Genomic DNA, 8,181 nt, shown 5'->3' with positions numbered 1-8,181 from the left:
AGTGCCTCAGCAGTGCCAGAAGTTCATGTTGTAGATTGTTCCATGTGAAAGGAACATAGAAATTTTTACACCACCACCCCCAATAATCAAATATATATATATCAAAGAAAATGCAGACTTTCAGACGGAATTTGTATCTGGGTTTTTATATAAGTTTACTAAGTATGTAACGTATATGTTGTTTTCACAGTCTCTAATAGTAATCCTGTCATTGAGACAAGATGATTTGCCAAATGAATAGTATGAACAGAGCAAAGAAAATTTTCTTGTCCTGCCATTTCCTGTTTTTCCTTTTGTGTCTGTCTCTTTAGCTGGAGTCTTTCAGTTACCCAAATATTTGTGGTTCAGCTGAATGACAGCCAGGTGGGCTGTGTTGGCAATTAACCCGGAAAAGGCAGACTAATGGCCCAGTGATCATTAGAAGGGCAGCTGAGGAAAATTGGGACTAGCAGCTATTTGGAAGGCAATGTGCAAAAAGTGGCTTTTCAGATTTCAGCAGCCTTGTTCAGTGTATAAGGAAGCAAAGGAAAATTGATTGTTATCTACAGGGCCATGGAAACTATTCATATTAGTCTTTTGGGTGTTTGTTTATTTATTTGTTGTTTTTATTTTGAACAATTTAAATTTGTTCTTGAAACAGACCCAAATGTTGCTCTTTTGTGGAAAAACAAGCAAACAAAACAAACAAACAAACAAACAAACAAAAATGTTTTAATTAAATTAGATCCAGTGCTTATGTCAGTCTGATGACAGGAATGTAAATATTAAGTAACAAATTAAGACAATCTACTAGTATTAGTGTTTGTACTGCAAGCAAACTGTAGAGTTTGGTGAAATGCTGACATGTTGATCTCCCAGAGATGATATATGGACTAGGGTAATGTAATGCCTGGAAATGTTAGCGAAGGTTAGGAGAAAATACTGAAGCCTTTTGATACTTTCAAAAAATATATATCTACAGTACCTTCAACCTAGCCATTGGTCTTCTACAGCACATAAAAATGAATAGAACATATCACTTATTAAAAATTAAAACCTCTATAGAGAGCTACTTTCTTTTAAAAAACAATCTAATTATATAAGCCAAGGATTTGTATTTCTTTAAGTCACCTATAACCTTTGAATAGTGCTACTTAGCCATTAAGGAAGGTACTCATGCACATGCAGAGGATGTCTATTCATATTTACAAATATTTACATTTTTTTCTAGACTGCACTGAGCCTCAATAATAACCTCTCACCAGGGCTAACTGGAAGACTGAATTCTCTTAAGCAATTTATACACTGAATCTAGTAGTCTCAGAATAAAAGAAATACGCTTAAGTAATGTATTACAAAAAAAAAAAAAAGTGCATGTAAATGAAAATAGAAACTAGAGTTGTAAAGATCATTGATAGTAGATCCATTTCCATGAAAGCCAATATGTTTATTCCCATACAGAACCATAGACCTTGAGTCCATATAAAGAACTAAAAGGAGAATTAGTAATCAAATATCTAATTCCAAAGTTGCTCATGCTTTCATGCTGACTGAGCAGGTGGTTCCAGAACTACTTTATTGGAGAGAAGATTAGTCTTTGAGATATTTTCTAGGAAAATAAGGTTGAATTTAGGGTGCTTACTATTCAGGAACTCAACAGTCAAGAAGTCAGATAGAAAGCGGGAAAGACCTTGATGCTTAATACCTAACGCTTAATGCAATCAGCTGAAGTAGGGACAACAATATTTATGACCAACAATATTCTTTCTACAGGACTCTGTTATTTTATCTAGCAATGGTTTGCTATACGTGTTTGCTATTGGGCAACATAGCCTAATTCTTCTCTCAAAGTGCAGTTTTCACTTATTTCCTTAAGACCAGCAAAACCACTTTAGCTTCTGCTGCTATATTATTTTAAGAAGAGTTTCAGCCCAGTGGGAGCACAGGGCTTGTGTTCTGAGCAGGACAGACAGACTTGACCTGTAATAAAAGTACTGTCTTCTGTTTGTTCTCAATGTACCAACGAGAAGAGTCAGGCATCTGTCACTGTGTTAGTAGATTCCTCTGTGAATATCTCGACATATATTTTATTATTTATTTAGTTATTATTATTTTATTTTTTAACTGTACATTGGTAGTTATTATTTCTGTAAAGACAGCCTGAAAGGTTCAATGACAAACTTTTGTACTTCAGAAAAAAATGTAAGGAATGACAAATATATTTGTATTAGGATTTCTTTAATAATCAGAAAATGAAATATGAATCATATGAGAAACAAAATCAAGTAAACTATTGCTAAAATTAAAAGAAAAATATTGCTAAAAACATTACTAAAACTAAAGACTGAGGATTAGCAAATATATATAGGAACAAATAAAAATAAACAACACCGAAAATGAATTACAGTTGCAAAAGCCATGGAAAAAGTTATATAAAAACATTAGATAAAAGACAAAAATGGAAGCAAGTATAATGAGGAAACCGAGCAATTAATGGACACTTGAAAGAAATGTGCTTAAATGTTTAATGCTTTCTTTAGTTCAGTCTTCACAAAAAGGCTAGTTGTGACCAGATGCTTAACTTAATTTTTATTAATAAAGAAATAGGAACACCAACCTGAGAATGGAACAATCAATTAAATAATGTAAATACATTCAAATCACATTATGACTTGACAAACATCACTCTGGAGTACTTACAGACTTAAGCAAAGTGATTTGGGGCCTTTCATTGGGGGTGAAGGAAAAAGAGAGTTTTGCGGAAGGTGAATAAGTTCTAGAAAGTCAGAAAACAAGCTTGGGAGTACACAAGGGACTCGGAACTACAGAAGAGTCAGCTTTTCTCTGGAAGAAAGATAACTGAAGCAAATTATTAAACGATCAATTTGTATTCACCTAAAAGACAAAACACAACCAACATGAATTTGTCAAAAATAACTCATGTCAATGTAATTCAATTTTTTTGACAGGATAACAAGATTGGGAAAGTAATAGATGTCAGATTCACATGACACTCATAAACCAGCTGGGAAAATATGCTCTGAGCAAAACTGCTATACAATCTTGCTCAGAAAACTTGTTAATATCTTGTTGTAGAATTGATAAATTATATTATATAATGTCCTTCACAAGGCTGACCTGATATTATTCAATATTTTGACCAAAAATTTAGGTGTACTTAGAAAGTTTTTGAATGACAACAATTTGTGAGGGGGTTCATTTTGAAAGGCAAGGTCGGAATTCAGGCAAATTTGGAAATGGAACATCCACAAAGATGGATCCGAATACAGAAAAATGCAGAGGAATAAACCTGAGAAGACAAATAAAATGCACATGGAAAGGATGGAAAACCATGTGTTTGGGAGAAATATTTCAGAAAGATTACATACAAGGTCAAAAAAAAAAAAAGTTAACTTTAATAGTAGCCATTCATAAGACTGAGAGTCAATTATGTCACCGTATTTTGTTATGGCATACTGAAATGGAGTCCACATCTAGTTTTGGGGCACCCAGTAAAAGATAGATTCAATACATCAGGATCCAAAAAGAGAACAATAGATACAGACAAAGAAAGGTTAAAACAAACAAACAAATTAAAAACAAACAAACAAACAAACAAAAAACCAGTAACAACAACAAAGCAACCATGATTTCCATGAAGGAAAGGGATCCATAAAGAAGAGAAGTGAAGGAGGAATACGGTATTTAAGAGAAGAGTAATCAGTCTTTTTCACATCTACTGGCTGTGGGACAAGAGGCAATTGCTTTCCTTCCAAGCAAGGAAAACAAGGGAAACAAACAAACAAATATACAAACAAACAAAACACCTGTAAAATAGGTTATATTGGAAGGTGTTGAAGCTAACATCACTGTAGTATTTTGAAAGATGCATATCAAGGGCAATAAAAAAATAATAATAAATTCTGTGCTCTGAGAAAGAACAAATGCTAGATGTCGTTTCCACTCTCTATTTCTTGGATTTCCTTAACCATGCTGTCTAGAGTCTAGCTTTCTTTTTATTTTGTTCTTTTCTTTTTTCTTTTCTTTTTTCTTTTCTTTTCTTTTCTTTTCTTTTCTTTTCTTTTCTTTTCTTTTCTTTTCTTTTCTTTTCTTTTCTTTTCTTTTCTTTTCTTTTCTTTTCTTTTCTTTTCTTTTCTTTTCTTTTCTTTTCTTTTCTTTTCTTTTCTTTTCTTTTCTTTTCTTTTCTTTTCTTTTCTTTTCTTTTCTTTTTTCTTCTTTTTTCTTCTTTTCTTTTCTTTCTTTTTTCTTCTTTTCTTTTCTTCTCTTTTCTTCTTCTCTTTTCTTCTCTTCTCTTTTCTTCTCTTTTCTTCTCTTTTCTTTTCTCTTTTCTTCTCTTTTCTTTTCTTTTCTCTTTTCTCTTCTCTTCTCTTCTCTTCTCTTCTCTTCTCTTCTCTTCTCTTCTCTTCTCTTCTCTTCTCTTCTCTTCTCTTCTCTTCTCTTCTCTTCTCTTCTCTTCTCTTCTCTTCTCTTCTCTTCTCTTCTCTTCTCTTCTCTTCTTCTCTTTCTTCTTTTCTTTTTCTTTCTTTTCTTTTTCTTTTCTTTTCTTTTCTTTTCTTTTCTTTTCTTTTCTTTTCTTTTCTTTTCTTTTCTTTTCTTTTCTTTTCTTTTCTTTTCTTTTCTTTTCTTTTCTTTTCTTTTCTTTTCTTTTCTTTTCTTTTCTTTTCTTTTCTTTTCTTTTCTTTTTCTTTTCTTTTCTTTTCTTTTCTTTTCTTTTCTTTTCTTTTTCTTTTCTTTTCTTTTCTTTTCTTTTCTTTTCTTTTTTTTCTTTTCTTTTCTTTTCTTTTCTTTTCTTTTCTTTTCTTTCTTTTCTTTTCCTTTCCTTTTTTACTTCATTTTCAAAGAAGCAATGTAGCCAAAGAGTCAGCCAGGTGCCTGTACAGAGGTTATTCATTACCATTCAGAAAACCTTGCCTAGTTTTTCAGACACATTCTGTTACTATATTATAACAATAAGAAAAGTTAATCCACTAGGTAGGTAATGCTGTGTTTTAGGATTTGTGAAGTGCCATAGACATAAATGTAACAAATACATTGTGGTCCTGCAATTTAACAACTCCATTGTACAGACAGCAAACAGATTCTGAAGCCTAATTAAAACATATCTTTTCTCTTGAGTTCATCAAGAATTTGCTTTTATATGCATGCAACAGGCCTCTAGTTCACTAACTAACTGCATAAATTTTTAATGAATGGTTAAATTTTAAGGTTTTTAAATGTTAATGGTTTAATATTTAAGGAATGGTTATATTTAGGAAAACAAAACAAAAATCTCAGCATATGACAATAAAAAAAGAAATTAAGCTCTCAAAAACTATAAAAAGGTACAACCAAGATCAACCAAAGACAGCATATATAAAGTTAATGCCAAAACACTTTCCAGTGGAGTAATGCCTAATAATATTTTAAAAACATTTGTGTGTGGTTTAATATGATTCAGGTTTCTGTCAGATTTATGTCTCAGCTCATGGTAGTTTGTAGATTTCAAGGAAATCAGTGTAGGAATACGCACTATCCTCCTTATAATACTGCAAATCTGAATTGAGCTGCTGTTGTCCCAAATTCTACTGGTTTCTAGTGCAGGGAAAATAAAATATCTTGGAAAGATGAATGTAATCTTTCAGAAAGTTTTTGTCCTAGACCAGTATCAACTCCATGAATCACACCTATTATGCTTGTAATTTGTCTTTACGCAGAATTCAGTTATGTGTTGTTTTTTGTGTTGTTTTTTATGTGTTTTATGTTGTGTTTTATGTATTGTTTTTATGTGTTTATGTGTTGGCCTTCACTCTAAAGGGTTTGGAATTCACTACCAAAAAAAATAATTAATAAAATAAAATAAAATAAAATATAAAATCAAATAATAAAATAAAATAAAATAAAATAAATAAAATAAAATAAATAAATAAAATAATAAAATAATAAAATAATAAAATAATAAAATAATAAAATAATAAAATAAAATAATAAAACAAAACAATAAAGGGATTTAAGCTGGATGAATTCTGGATGAAATTATTATTTTACTGAAAACCTATGAAAGGCGCAATTTAGCTCAAAATACTTCTCCTGTTTACCATTATGTAGACTGTGGCATCACAATCTTGTACAAGGATGTTATATGAAACAACGCTGATCTGATGCTATACACAGTGCATACCCAGGCCTTCAGGAAAATGGAGCACTGCTGACTGATAAGGAGCTATTGATGCAAGTGTAGATGCAATTTGCATTTCCTCCTACTTTGTTAGATTGCAAGGAATGCTGTAGGGAATAGTGAGTCAAGTCCTAGTGCTATAACATGCAGAACCTATTTATTTCACTAGTCTTCACAGGCAAGACCTCAGCCTGCAAATTAGTGACTTCAATGACCTGTGTAAATTTAAGAGTGCCTTCAGGTCAGTAACCCTGCAAGTAGTAGACATATGTAAAGCACTATTCATTCATGCTTAAAACTTGAAGTCTAAACCCGGATCCAATTAGTAATAGCTAAAAGGATTTACTTCTTCAGCTTGTAAAGAAACCGGAACTGAATTTAAAAAATTAAGAGTAACAGGAGTAGTAAAAAGACAAAATAAAATCCTTGGTTAATACTGTTCTTCAGGGTGCAAATCAAACAGGAAAAAAATAAATAAAATCAGGAAATTAGAAACATTTGCTGCAAATTCAGTTCAGCCCCCTTTTATATAAATAAAATATAATATAATATATATAATATAAACTGTATGCTGAGATATTATCTTACTCAAAGGAGCTCTGTCTTATACTGTGGACTGGATTGGGGATTCTCTCTTAACAAGCACACATTTAATATTTAGTTTTATTCCAATGCTGACAGTATGGCCTGAGATCTTTCTGTGTCTTATTCTGAATAAAAAAGTATTGAAGAGTTTGTGTTTTATTTCTTCTCCTATGTAACTCATCTTTGTAACAGAAGTACTCTCCAAAAAGCAGGAATAGATTACATTCACTTTTATAAATATGTACACGGGATATTGAGATGGAAAGTAACAGTACAGTTAGAAAATCTATCATGCAGCACCTTGTTAACTCTCAGGGCTACCATCAACACAACTGAAAACTTGTAGTTTAAAGTTGTGGTATTCTGCAACTTAAAGTAATTGTCAACCTAAATATACAATGAAATTCAGCATCAAATGTCACATATTGTTCTCTTGATAAGATGTGCATTTGGTGGCCTCAGAGAAGCAGGTTCAGGAATTTCAGGTTCTTTTCCAAGTTTCTCAAGATCGTGACTTCCAAGTTTCTACAGAAAAAAAAAAAAAATAAAAAAACTCTAGTCCCTTTTCTCTGGGGAAATTGTAATCAAAATGGATCAGATTTCACTTTGCTCCGTTAGGAGTGGGTATAGGAAACTGCTCAACTCTTTTGTCTGAATTTGTTGCTGCTAATAATAATAATGAGGAAGATTAGCCTGAGGCAAACACCCAGTTTATGGAAAATTCCAGTCCAAATTCCAGTTGGAACAAAAATTATAAGCCATGAGAAACAGGATTTTCTTGTAAGAAGAATCAGACTCTCTTAATATTTCCACCTTTAAAATACTGCTAAGTGGAAATAAGGTTTTCAGGCTCCAGTTAGTTGTGAACAATACTTGGCCTAGTTGGAAAAAAAATATCCCATCTAAGTTTTCCTCTTGTTTTTTGCACTAAATATTTTAGAAACAGTAGGTTCTATTTTAAATGTAAATAGTGTAAGCAGTAAGGAAATTATCTTTAAAGTGATCACAGATTGATTCAGTTTAAATTACGGGATAGATACAACTAGTTCTGCAAGAAGAAACTTCATAATGTGAAGGAAAAAAACAAAAAAAAACCAAAAAAAACAAACACTTTAGGGGGACTTCCAATAAGAAATTCAGAATTTCTTTAGTAAAGTCAGCTACATATCTTGGGAGGACACACTATTATCTCTCAAAACCCCAGGTGTAAATGATGTCCAGATTTTGGTTTCTATACTGATTAATCTTTCCTGAAAGGCTCTGAGGGGCCTATTTGGATTAATTCTTCTCCCAACATATTTTTGGAATAGGTAGAAATGCTAAGAGAAATGGTAAAAAGGAGTTAATCAGCAAAACTTGCTACATCTTGGGAAGTCAGAAAGTGAAGGGATAAAGTGAGAATTGCCAAAAGTCAAGCTGAGTTAAACCTTGCAAAGGAAATG

Source organism: Anser brachyrhynchus, assembly GCF_964034855.1.
Source record: "Anser brachyrhynchus genome assembly, chromosome: 3".
Taxonomy (NCBI): Eukaryota; Metazoa; Chordata; class Aves; order Anseriformes; family Anatidae; genus Anser; species Anser brachyrhynchus.
Note: the sequence above shows the minus strand (reverse complement) of the source record.